Below are 13,193 nucleotides of genomic sequence, written 5' to 3' on the forward strand. Positions count from 1 at the left end.
TCGCCGCTTTTTATATATATATATATATATATATATATATATATATACCTACCACTTCATGCTCCTCATGTGCCGTTTGCTGTTCAAGGCCTTATTTGATGTAAGCCATAAGTGGTGAGAGGCGATGCTTTTTTTTTCTTTTGTTTTGTTTTTTTGTTTTTTTTACAGCGAATTTAGAGGAGCTAAGAGCTGCTGTTAGGGACCGTGCGAAGCCGAATCAAAGCCTGGAAGCTGTTCTAAAAATCACTGTGAAGCCGCCGCGTCGAGTGGCTTATTGCGTTTGTAGAATGACATTATTCCGACGTTATTCTTTAGCGGTGCGGTCCATGACAGAATTGACCTGATTCGTTTGTGCGACTTTATTGGATTCTTATGAAAAAGACAAACTAGGCATCTGTTCTGCAAGATACGGCCGCAGTTTGATCACGCCATTTGTTGCCTTTGAAATTGTGTCTTTAATGTTGTCATATTTAACATTTCTGTGCACATTTGCAGGGGAGAAAGAGTGGCACCCGGGAAGACAACGTGAGCTCGCGTTTAAAATGACTCGTATCGAGAATTTCCTGGGCTGCTGTCGCGGAGCTCCGGCAGTCGCTGCAGCGTTTTGCTGCTGAACTGGTTACCATGTGGCTGAAATTGCACTGAAGTATCATAAAAGTGCTGCTTTTCAGACATCTTGTAGGAAGTAGCTGCGCCGCAGTGCTAATGCTAGCTTGTGCACCAACGTGAACATGTTGATGTTTAGTTTGGATCTGGATCAATTCGCCCCTTTGCAAATTCACATCATTGAATTTGTCCCTTCTTGCTTCCATTTTATGGTGAAAAGCTGAAGTTTATTTGAGTTTTTTTCTGCATGATTAAGTTTTTTCACGAAGCCCTTTGTTTTAATTTTACTCGGTATTGTTTTTCTGGAAAGTTTCCGCCCCACCCCCATTTTCTGTTTGGTTCCAAACCGAACTAACCCTAAATACCCTTCCACTAAGAGATATTATTTATTGGAGTCACATAATCTCATTTACTTACAGTAGACCGTAAACACAGTATAAAAATCACTTTAATTCATAAGGAGTAAGAGTAGGAAACGTCCTTCCTAACTGATGCACCATTGTTGCAAACTGTACCCCAGCAGACGGCACCAAAAGGTCTGTGCAAGAAATTTCCACAACTACTAAATTTCTTTTGGCATCTCTGACTATGAAAGATTGCAATAATCTGTTAGCTCTTATGCAAACCACAAAATCTCTCTCGATGCTCAAAAAGCCCAGTTTAATTTAGCTCCTGTAGCTGTACTAATATTTTCCCAGTACATAAAAAAAACATCAAACTGATGTTAATAAGATGTAATGACATTTTAAGATATTACAACAACAACCAAAAATACAGGATATTTGGCATTCCTTTTTTTTTTTTTGCCTTTAAGGGACTTTTATTGATTTGAATATATTGCAACTGAAAATGAACCTGTTGCCCATCATTGATATGTTTAATATAAAAATAAAACAGGAAAGTGTGCAGTACATATCAATGAAGAGGGAAAAAGAATTACAACTTCTATGTTCTGTTATGAGCTGGCAGCACACTGGAACCAGAATACCTGATTATTAAAAAGACAGCTGTGGTCACGAAGAGGCCAGATCTGCTAATGACCCCCTGTCATATTCATTAGGCAGCCTTGGCAGCGTCTGCATGGCTTCAGGAGCCGTCAGGCGGTTTACAGCCTGTCGCCGACATCTGACAGCTACTTACACCTGCCCTGCCGTTCACAGGTGCTCATACCGCCAGTTGTGTTACCTTTGATTATCTTCCTTTTTGAATTAGAAAGCAAGACGTTTTAGAATAAAAGAAAAGATTACCAGAGCGCCTTGCAGAGGGATTCCTGCTCCCTGTTGTTTTCAAATTTCAGCATCTTACAACCACAAACTATTTTAATGCTACTTCCACAGAGTAGCTATAAACAAAGCAGTGCATAGCTGAACTGTTTCATTTTACACGGTTACATGTGAAATGTGAGATGCATTCGACTTCAGTCCCCAACTAGCCGAAACATTTACTCGGCAGGGCGAGGGCAACATTAATCTGAGCGTTAGAGGCCCATGGTAACTCTAACGCTAAGACAATCTGTTGAAAAGAGTTCTACAATCCACAAGGCTTTTCTGATAGAAGAGTGGCATATTTATTAAAATCAATTAGAAAGCCATCATTGAGAAACTAGGTATGTTTGCCACAAGCCAAGAAGAAGGCATCGAACGCCTGGTACAGAAACCAAGACGGAACTGTTTGACCTACATGGGAAACTCTACGAGCGGTGGAATACTAAAAAACTGCCCCTTAAAAACACGGAGGTGACTGCATCATGCTGCGAGGATACTATTCTTCTGGAGGATAAGGGACTCTGGTCAGAGTTGATGGGCAGATGGATGTAACTAAACCCATCCAAGGGCAATCCTGAAAGAAAACCTCTTAAAGGCTGGATAAGACTTGTTTCTGGGACAAGGTTTTACCTTCCATCTGGTCAACAATCCTAAACCTTTAGTCGAAAACATAATGGAATTGGTTAGATCAAAGCATATTCAATAGACTGATCAAGTCAAAGTCTATCCTCATATCCAACTGAGAGTCTGAGCCAAGAATTGAATATTGCTCTTTACAGACACTCACTCCCCCACCCCCAATCTCCTTGAGCTTAAGCTATTTTGTAAAGAACAGGTAAAAAGAAAAGATATTCATCTCTTCCCCTCCGCTTCACAATTATTTCCAAATTTTGTGCTGGTCTACCACATGTATTCCAACGAAACATGTTGAAGTGTGTGGTGAAAGCATGGCAAAAAGTAAGAGACTAAAGGGGGCAGGGATACTTCAGCAAGTCGCTCAAGATGTATTCTTTACAAGACTTTGTCCTTGCATTGGCGTGTCATCTGCCGAAAACGGCATCTGCGTAACTATGGTGCAAAGTTAGACAGCGGTCTCCCCACACCCGGTCCGACTGCACCCCGTCACATTTAAGGAGAATCTCCATTTCACGCTCTGCCCATTTGATACAGGAAGAGAGCAAGTTGCTGCTTGATGGGTTGTTTCTTGTAAAGTTGCATCAGTCCTTCCACTTTATGGCTGAAGTCAGTAAGGCTCCATGTTGCCTCACGCCACCCCATTCTCCCACTCCCCGCCACCCCTCGACTCTGGGCACATTGCATTGTGGGACATCCTGTTGGTTCATCTTCCTCCGCAGCTTGTCCGGCAGTTGTCTGAACATCAGCCTCGTCTACGTTGTGTTCTCCTCTTTCTCCCTTTGCCCTAAAAGAATGACGGATCTGTAAAAGGGCCCGGCTGTCACGATCCTTCAATAGCAGCTGGCTAATTGCTGACCCTAACAGGCCCAATTAGCACTTACAAGCCCTGCGCAGGGGCCCATGGGAGCTGTCTGCACAGACACGGGGACGAGACGAGGCCACGACGTCTGAAGCACAAAGAGCGCCTTCTCTGTAGCCGCGCAGCCGCTCTTCTATCTATCTACTCCTCTTGGCTTTTCTACCCCTGCTGCCTCCCCTCTCCTTCTCTTTCTATCTTTCAGCCGTCCTTTAGTCTTCGCCTGCCCAGCCCGGGCTCTTTTTGCCGAGGCCCCAAGAGCCCTCCTCAGAGAGATCCCTTGAAGTGCGGGGGGAATCAGAGGCAGACGAGCACTCTGGGAAAAGCCGGCTGAGCGGGAAGGAAAAAAAAAAAAAAGAAAAAAAAAAACCTCAACGCCGAAGCTGGTATCACAACAGCAACAAGCGTGTAATCAGCAGTCTTTTAAAGTGGCTCCTCAAAGAGCAAGAAGGGGCTAATGTGCACAACTTAAACTGATATTTTTCGATAAAGCCCCACATTTAGAAACTGGCAAACGCGTCAAGCCGGCTGTTCCCCTTTGAGTGTGAAATGTGATAAAGACATACATCTCCCCACTGATAAGGAAAACGCGGGGAGGAGCTGGAGTGGCTGGCACACAAAGGAGCTCTGTCAAGCCATCGGGAGAGTTTGGTGATTTTACAAGCCATAATTCTCCCACTTGGAAATAAAGAATAAGGGGGTGAAAGAAAGAAAAAAAAAACAACCCCGCAGTGTGGAAGATGATTAACGTGAGCTGGACCGCTCATCCCTCATCTATTCTGTTATCTCCATTATTTGGAAGGCATTAAAAGAGGCCAGGGATGGCAGCTCTGGGAGAGGGGCTCAGGAGGTGGGGGAAGTTCTGTGTGCCGGGATACTAATTACAGTGTCCACTAATAGCGCCTCAAGTAAACCAGGCCAATGCATCTTGCTTGATGAGAACATGCATCAACCAGCTTAATTGAGAGTAAAATGAGGCAGGCGTGCCACAGGACCTATTAATCAACATTGATGAATGAAAGTGTAATTAGATGTGGAAATACAAAAAAAAAAAAAAAACGGGGGGGGGGGGGGAGAAGGAAAAGCAATCGGTTAACTAAAAGTTAAGACTACAGTTGGTAACTAACAAATTTCAATGTTGCGCCCATTAGCCGTTTATCTTTTTTTTTTAAAAAAGACTTCTATCAAAGTTTTTTTTCTTTCTTGCAATTAAAGCGCTTTAGCTGTTTGCTGAGGCATTGTTTTGATTACGTTGATATTGCACTTCCTGCAGATTAGTGGTGAGTAATCCTGCACCTGCAGTACCGGCTGCACCTGCTGCAGAGCACGCGCTCCAGCCTAATTAGTTTATTCAGTGTTACTCCCTATCAACTACAGCCGTGGTGTGGTAAAAGTGGCTCCGGTTCATTAAGCGTCTTATTCTTTTTGAAAAGAAAATGCATGTTTCTCCAGAAAAGGAGGGGGAAAACACTTTTAAAATGTGCTTAAGAAATTAAAACTTTACTTACAGATCATTAATTTCTCTCCTAAAAGCAAAATATAATGAATTTGTGGCAATCCGGAGCTTATATCAAATTATTTGGACTCCCTTTGGTGGTATTTAGAGGAAATTAAGGGGAAATGTTTTTATTAACTTTTTATTAATTGCAGTTATGATGCAAATCATCTGTAATTTGTAATTATAGCTGCAGTAGGTAGCTAATGTTTTTCACAGATTTGCTTAAACTGCCACAGTGTTTGGACAGATGATTTGAGACAGATAATCGGTGAAAAATATTGAGTTCCTCTGCATCATCCCTGCGGTCCTACTGCGATGCAGAAATACACAGCTTGGTCAGAAGCAACCAATGAGAGCCAGGAGGAAGGTCTCAGCAATGTCAGAACATAGTGACGGTTTTAACAAATATGCAAAACATACATTTTTGGAAAAGTTGCCTGCTGCAGCTCCCTCCATCATCTTTCACTCATCCAGAATCAGGTGAATCAGGTGAAAAGTTCAGAAGGTAAACCTAGATATCACTTACCGTAGCAACAGTGTCCAGTCCCAAATAATCCCCAGAGAAACAGGAGCAAATTTAATAAGTTCTGGGTACTCTCCCAATGGCGTAGTGGCCTAGAAATACACATTGACATAGGAACATTTCTGCATCGCCATCCCATACATTTCACAATGCAACACTTTGCTACACTATGTGGACGGTTCAGTTAATACTTTGAAAGGTTGAAAGTGAAAGTAATGGATTGGTTAACTTTCTGAATAATATGGATAATATTTGTGTGCAGTACTGCATCTTCATTCCTTGATGGTCAGTTCATCCTATATTATGATTTTTTTATTTTTTTTTTGAAGAATCTCTGATTTTATGGTCTCTGGACACAGCAGAACACTGAGATTCACACCACCAGTCCAGAAGCACGTGTACTATTCAGAATCGGCTATCATGCGGAGGAGCGCACATATTTCCCCTTCATTTCCTCATAGACCAGGAAAACACAACATTTTCAACATTCTGCTACTTATGGCAAGACTGGAAACCATGTGGCCGCATCTTTAGTCCGATAGTCAATCAGGGACCAAAATCGCAGCATTTGTTACATTTTCAGCTGATACGTTTCGCTTCCACACTGCGCTGTGTGAAACTATCCAAACCCTTTGAAAAACCTTTTCCACATCTTGGTTGTGGCGGCGTTGCACCAAGAAACCCTGAAGGAAATGCCACAAAAACCCCTGAAGAAGACATGGAAGCATAAATGGAGTATTGTCAGATTTAGCAGTTGCAGGATTTCTCTTGCCCAGTGGTAGACTAGTGACCTGCCCAGGGTCTATCCCGCCTCTCGCCCGTTGATCGTTGAAGATAGACACCGGCACCCCTCTTGACCCAACTAGGGATAAGGGTGTAAAATAATGGATGGATGTATGGTTGGATGGATTTACCTTCGTCTTTGGTAAAAAGACTACGAGCCATTTCTCCCGCTAACGTTAGTCATGAGCGTTTGTTTTGATTGTAGAATTGTAGAATTGCATATTGTAGAATTCCCTGTGCTGTAGTCAGTTTCCTGCTTGTGGAGAAGTGCCTTGTACCCACATATGCATTTGAACTAGAGTTCACTTCAACCAAACCGAGTCCTAGGTTTTCAGCTGGTCCAAAGTTTGCGTTTTTTGGTCTGCATCACAGTTCGATTGCGCATCCACACCCGAACGCACTGGACTTTCTGGGCGAACGATCTAGACTTTGATGAAAGCGGACTAAACAGGGATGATGTGAATGCACCCTTAGTGTTCAAGTGATGAGACTTGTGTTATGAAAGGTCAGAAAACTTTCCTCTGAGCCAGGATTAGACTTTTCACCCCTCTTTGACATCACGGCCTGGATAGAGCAGCCGTGCTGCTTCCATATACCGAAATGTCCAAAGTAATACGATCCGTTTATGACAAGGCAAGCCACTGTCATCACTTTTTCTTTTTCTCTTTTTTTTAAATTCACGTGACGGTGTCAACAAATTGAAGGGTTACTCGATGTCAGGAGACTTGGGGATCAGGCGTATGATATAGCGTGACATATTCTGCCTTAATCTGTGTTTATTGTTCATCTTATTTATCTTGCGCCACAGCGTTTTCACTCCCTGACATTGACATTCATTGCCGGTCCTGCGCAGCCCCATGAGCTATGTGAATAAACACAGCAAACACAACACCCTTGAAACGCCATAATCCCTTTTGTTTTGGTGGAAGCTCTCCTCGCTGTGTATGCAAGCGGGAAAGCCTCTCCATCTTCACACACACTCGCACGCGCACACCGACGTAAAACCGTACAAACAGATCAGCACGCGCACGCATGCAAACACACTTTCCTCTGTCTCCTCACTTTCCCTTTCAAAAGCTGTTATCTATTTATAGACTTTGATATGTAAACCTATGAAATCTTACCTCAGGCGAGACAATCAAACCCGTTCTTCTTCAATCCGCTGGAATCAAAAGACAGAAATGGGGAACAAAAAAAGGGGGAGAAAAAAAAACGATGAGAAAAGCGAAACACAAAGGAGACACAATGTACGTGAAGAGAGGCAAAAAAAAGGCCCGGTTAAAATATGAGGTTGATAATTACAGCCAGAGACGAGGCGGATTAGGCTGACGCGTTCGCCAAACACTTCGCGAACAGGAAGACAGACAGTGGGAGCAATATGCTTTATTTTTTCAACCAAACACTCATTGCCTTCCCCTTCTCTTTGCATTACCAGAGCAAGGAGAGGCCAGCGATCTGTCATGGGGCAGCGTGTCCGATGCACGAGACGAACCATAATAAAGTGGACAGCGGGGGGAAATAAATGCGGCAGATTTACCAAATCTGGAGAAGGGAAAGTCTAACGCGGCGTAGCAGCGCCGGGCATTAGAGGTCAGCTCCATTTTCTCCTCCGCACACTGACATCATCTGAAGCGGCCTGGCTGAAAGTAGCCTAAACCTGCACCCCCTCCCCAAACCCCTGCGCCCCCGCCTCCAAAATGACATATCTCCCCTCCGTAAGCCGTGTGGACACGACGGGCGGCGGTACGCGAAATCCAAATCAACACATTGCTTTTGCGATGTCAGAGGCAGCCAGGGAATGACCATCACCCTCTGGCTCGGGGATATTTGTTGTCAAAACGGCAGCCCCGCCAAGCGCCTGAAATAATCTAATCCGGTGGATCTTGACTCGTTAGGGTCATTATGCAGGCTTGACCTCGTTCTGTAGGGACGGATCTCGACACGGAGGGAGGCGAGGCACGGGCGGGCGAGGGGGCCGTCTGCGGAAGCACGTGGCGCGCCCGCCGTCAATAAGGCTGACGCGTGTTGGCTTCAGAGACGGGTGGCTGCCTGGTGGAAGTAGCGCGACACCCGTTGACTTTAAAGCCCTTTAGGGCCCCAGGCGCCAAACAAGACAACACAGATTAAGTAAGTTTTAGCAAGAGGGGAAAAAAGGAGAAAAAAAAAACATTATGGGGTTGAAGCGCATTGAACTGTTGTTCTTGTGTTATGACACAAAGTATTCCTTTTACAGACATTTATATAAACCGCGTCTGGTAAAGTATTTCATAACCCTTGAACTTTTTCACATTTTGTCAGACTTTTTGTGGGGAGGGGTGGGGGGGAGGATTAAGGGAAAATGTACAACAGACTAACAGAAAGTAGCGTATTAACTGTGAAATGCAAATAAATTCCCGAAAACTGCAAAACAGCCGAAACACTGAGTTCCATTAGATCAAGGCTAAAAACCCACCTGTTTAGATTTACTTTTAATAAGTGAAACATTGATCAACATATTTGATGTTTGAGTTTAACAATGACATTTGCCAAAAATGTCGTTTGCTTGTTTCACACATGTGACTGAATGTTTTTATGACGTACAGGACCTTGAACTGCCTTGTTGCTGAAATGTGCTACAGAGATCAACTTGACTTGACTTAAATTGTGCATAGTTTTCACATAAAGTTCTAAAAAGTGTTAGTAGGTAGTCTTCCTCAGTCAGACGTTTCTCAGGCTATGCCTCTGCAGTTTGGTTGGAGGTCATTTGTAAGCACCACTTTTAAAGAATTGCCACAGATTCTTCATTGGGTTTAGCTCAGCACTTTGACTGGGCCATTCCAGTGCAATATTACGCTTCGATTACCTGTAAGCTTTGGGTTGTTGTCCCGCCTGTACGTGACTCTCCACCCCAGTTTCAAGTCTTTTGTAGCTTCTAACAGATTTACTCCTAGAAGTAAATTTAAATCTCCTCTGGCAGATTTAGATTTGAAGTAACGTTTTTAATTTACCAACGTTTTTTTTTTTTCTTACTGGACCTGATGTTTGCATTTTGAAGTAGCTCAGCCTGAATGCAGCCTTGAGCTAAAGATTATGGTGATCGCAAAGAGGCCTTCCATCCTCAGAGACCTCCTGGATCTCACCATAAAAAATAAATCATCAGAATACCAGCGAAGGGTTTGATTGCCGTAATGAAAGTGATTTTTTTTTTTTTCTCTGATTATTGAGAAGGTTTAAATCATTTTTGGCGTCATTTTCAATCGTCAAAATCAAAATAGATTTTTTTAAACTGAATGTCATTTTACGTTGCTTAATTGTATTTTGTAGCAGAAATGATCTTGGCGGTCGAATTAAATTAATTTCCAATTTAAATATACCAGTATGAATAGATGTGGGCTTAGATGTCCATACGTCTCATCATCAACTCTGACAGGCAAATTTAGGATATTGTTTTGTAATCCTACAAACTTTCTCGGTTCGCTCACAAAATGTCAACTGGTCTCACTTGAATTTTGTATTTTTTTTTCGGGGTACCAGAGTCGAGATGCCTGAATACAAATGCACGCCACACGTTTCACATATGATCAAAAATAAAACGGGTGAGTCATTCACGTCACGCAACGTAACAATGAAATAGGTTAACGTTTGACAAAAATAAGGAAATTGTTTCAAATGATAAATTTCCAACTTTCATTTCAAACTGCAGACTCATTGCTAATAAATGAAGCACATTCAGCGAAGCGGTAACGTTAATATACGGCAAAATAAGTACTTTAATATAAACCATCCCTCAGGACCATAGGTACATCGCGGATATTAATATGTAATAATATCCCTGCTCATATGATACTTTCTAATGCCTATGAGGAAACGTACACATATTGTTTCTAAATGTTTAATTTTACATTGCTGATTATTTCTGTTTAAATAATTAATCAGGAGAAAACAATATGCTGCGCACAAGCTAGATAATAATGTTAAACAACAACAACAACATAAAAAAAAAAATCACCCCTTTAGTTGGGGCCTTCGTGCTGCTCTGTCTGCTAATGAACAGTTGATTTCACCATCATCTCCATCACCTTACGGGGGCCAGAGGAGGAGGCAATCCTCTCTGCTGTCTCCTTGTGTCTCAGAAATAATAAATAAGCGTTCTTTTAATGGCTGACTTTATGTTGCTTGTGCAGCAGAGCTGTCGCTTGGCCGGCACCGCTAAAGATGCAATCACCGCGGTCGGCGGGTGGAAGATGGACGAGTGAGCGGGACAGGTGGACAGGTGAGATAAGGAGGTTTTGTGAGAGGCAGTCAGGCCTGGATTTGTGTGGCTGTCCGCAGCCGGACACTTAATAGCTGATGGCAAGCTGTGATTGTGATGAACATTTTAAATCTCGGGTCCAGTTTACCTTGACCTTTTTCCTTCCTCCCTTCTGGTGTATTGCATTTCTGGTGCGTCGTCTGTTGTGTGGGGTTAATGTCTTTGTTTGTTTCTCTCGCTCTCCGTCTCTCTGCTGTGTCTGTTTATACAGAAATCCAAACGTGTGACATGTTTAATAGACAGACTGTCAGGTTTTCTTTTCACAGCAGTTCTTGCTTTTATCTACCATTAAAGGGTCATTCCACCTAGATAACACACAGACGATGTGAATGGCGGCAAACTTCTTTGGTGACGCTCTGCGGACAAACTTTTTCAATATGTGTACAACCTTCCATATACATGCGTAGCACACATTCAAAACCAAAAACTACTTGAGAAAGCTCTTCACAGACAGCTGTATGCATCAGATTTTGATTTATAATTTTTATTTAAGAATACAGGAGAAAATGTCATCTTATTTCCTGTCCAATGGATGCTAAACACTAAATCTGTCAGTATCAGGGTTTCTGTGCCTGATAAGTGTTTCAAAATTCAGATCTCATTTGACATTTTGCTCCTCCAAAATCCTTCCAATCAGACTTTGACTATGCCACCCACTCCAAAGCCATTTTTGAACTATTGAGTGATGGACTTGGTGGTGGGCCTAAACACATTGTGTTACTGTACAACCCAAGTGCCGTTGAATTTAAGGTCACAGACTTACAGCTAGGCAGTAAGCGTGTTTCCATTAAAGTTTTCTTTGCATTTTGAAGTATTACATTAGAAAATGTTGATGGAAGCAAAAAAAAAGGAGAATTTTTTTAGCAGTTTACTTTCTCTCCAAGGCAGAAGATGGATATGTCAAATTCGCATGTTCCATTTTTTGTTGTTGTTCTGTTTTGGTTTTTTTTTTTTTGCAATATGTTAAAAGTTTGCTCAAAATTCACATGATAATTGGATGGAAACCCAAATGTCCTTTAGGAGTAGAGGACAAAGCAGCCCCAGACCATCAACCTTCCACCGCTTCTGGTGTTAATTTTGGTCAGCAGTGGTTTTGACCTTGGAACTCTCCTATGGATGTTATGTTTATCTAGTCTCCTCCTTATTTATCTCATGATAAATCATGAGAATAGGCCTTTACTGAAGGAAGTGGTGCTCTTTTTAAAGCTCGCTGCAAAAGAGTGAGAATCGGCAATTCCAACTAAAGTCGGTTTCTTACCAAACAGTTGTTCCGCCGTCAAAGTAATTCACTGCCGTCAGATAGTTTCTCCCAAAGGAAAGTTTCGTCAAATGTTTTCGAGAATGAATTTATTTAGCAAACTCTCAAGTAGAGAAGGAGAGGGAGTCTGTTGTAGAGGACAGTGCTAGGTACTGCAGAGTAAACCTGTAAGTAGACTCAACTGTGACCAACACCAATGTGTCTTGCAAAAAACACACCTTGCGCACCAGAGAGGGGACAGAAACCATCCCAATATAGGACCAAGGCCACGCCGATTGATGTGCTTTTGAAGAGCAAAACCATTTATCTTCTAAACGAGGACAAAGCCAGCCCAAAAGCAGCACATGCCTCACTCAGCGGTGAGACGTTTCATGCGACGTAAAAAGCAGCAGCTACAAGTTGTGCAAATAAGTGCTCTAAAGTCATCCGTGGTGCAGTAACCGGATCGTGCATTCCCATCGCCTAGCACTCAATCTCTCGCTGTTTAGCCTCTCTGAGCGTGATCGATGCTCTCCAGCCCGATTCTCTGATGAAAGAGTCGTCTTTAGGTTGTGTGTGTGCCTGTGTGTTTTTTTGTTGTTGTTTTTGTTCTTTTTTTCTTTCTCCATTTCCTATTGCTGGCTGATTTGAGCGAAGTTTGATGGATGTGGGTGGACTTGTCACATGTGGGTGTGTTATCTCTTTGTTGTGTGAAACGGAGACAAAAGAAGAGGAGTGCATGAGAAGACTGCGATTGTTTGTTTTTTTTTCTCTGAAGTGCAAAAAAAAATTTTTTTCTAGGCGCAACACGCGGGGAGAGAGAGTGGGAGAGAGATTAGCGTGGTTGAAGAGCAAAAAATAGATTGATCAGATAGCATGATAAGAATAACTGAGGGCTTTGTTTGTTAATACTCATTGGAGTGTTTTTTTTCTCCCCCCCTCTCTCTGTTGCGTTTAACATTTCCCTGATCCTCCCCTTTTTTTTTTTTTTTGCTTTTCTTCGGCATTCTGTTATTTCACGAGAGGTAAATATGGAAACGTCTGTATTTACACCTTGTAGTAATTAGGCTCCTTGCCTCTGTAGATTAGAAAATAACCTAATTAGGGATATTTTTGTTTTGTTTGACTCCACACCTGTGCTGCTGCCTTCCGTGGATTTATGTGTATGTGTGTGTTTGCGAACGTGTAGCTGTTCCCTGCCCTCCTGGGTGGAGGTCTACGCGAACCACTCCGGGGCCACGGCGGCCCGCTAAGGGGAGTCAGACGTGGCCTCCCAGGACGGCGTGCAGGACCAGGCGGGGAACACGGCCCCGTATTACCAACACTTAATCCCCTTCAGAGGGGTCAGCTCTGCAAAGCCTCATCCCCGGTGAAGGAGAAAACACCTGTGATTCATTTTGCTTCCGCGTGTCAATGTTCTTAAACAGGCCTGGGGGAGCTGGGAAACGCGTGCGCAAAACCACGGAATGGCGTTTAAGTCGGGACGAACACGGACAAA

Source organism: Xiphophorus hellerii, chromosome 3 (assembly GCF_003331165.1).
Source record: "Xiphophorus hellerii strain 12219 chromosome 3, Xiphophorus_hellerii-4.1, whole genome shotgun sequence".
NCBI classification, from domain to species: Eukaryota; Metazoa; Chordata; class Actinopteri; order Cyprinodontiformes; family Poeciliidae; genus Xiphophorus; species Xiphophorus hellerii.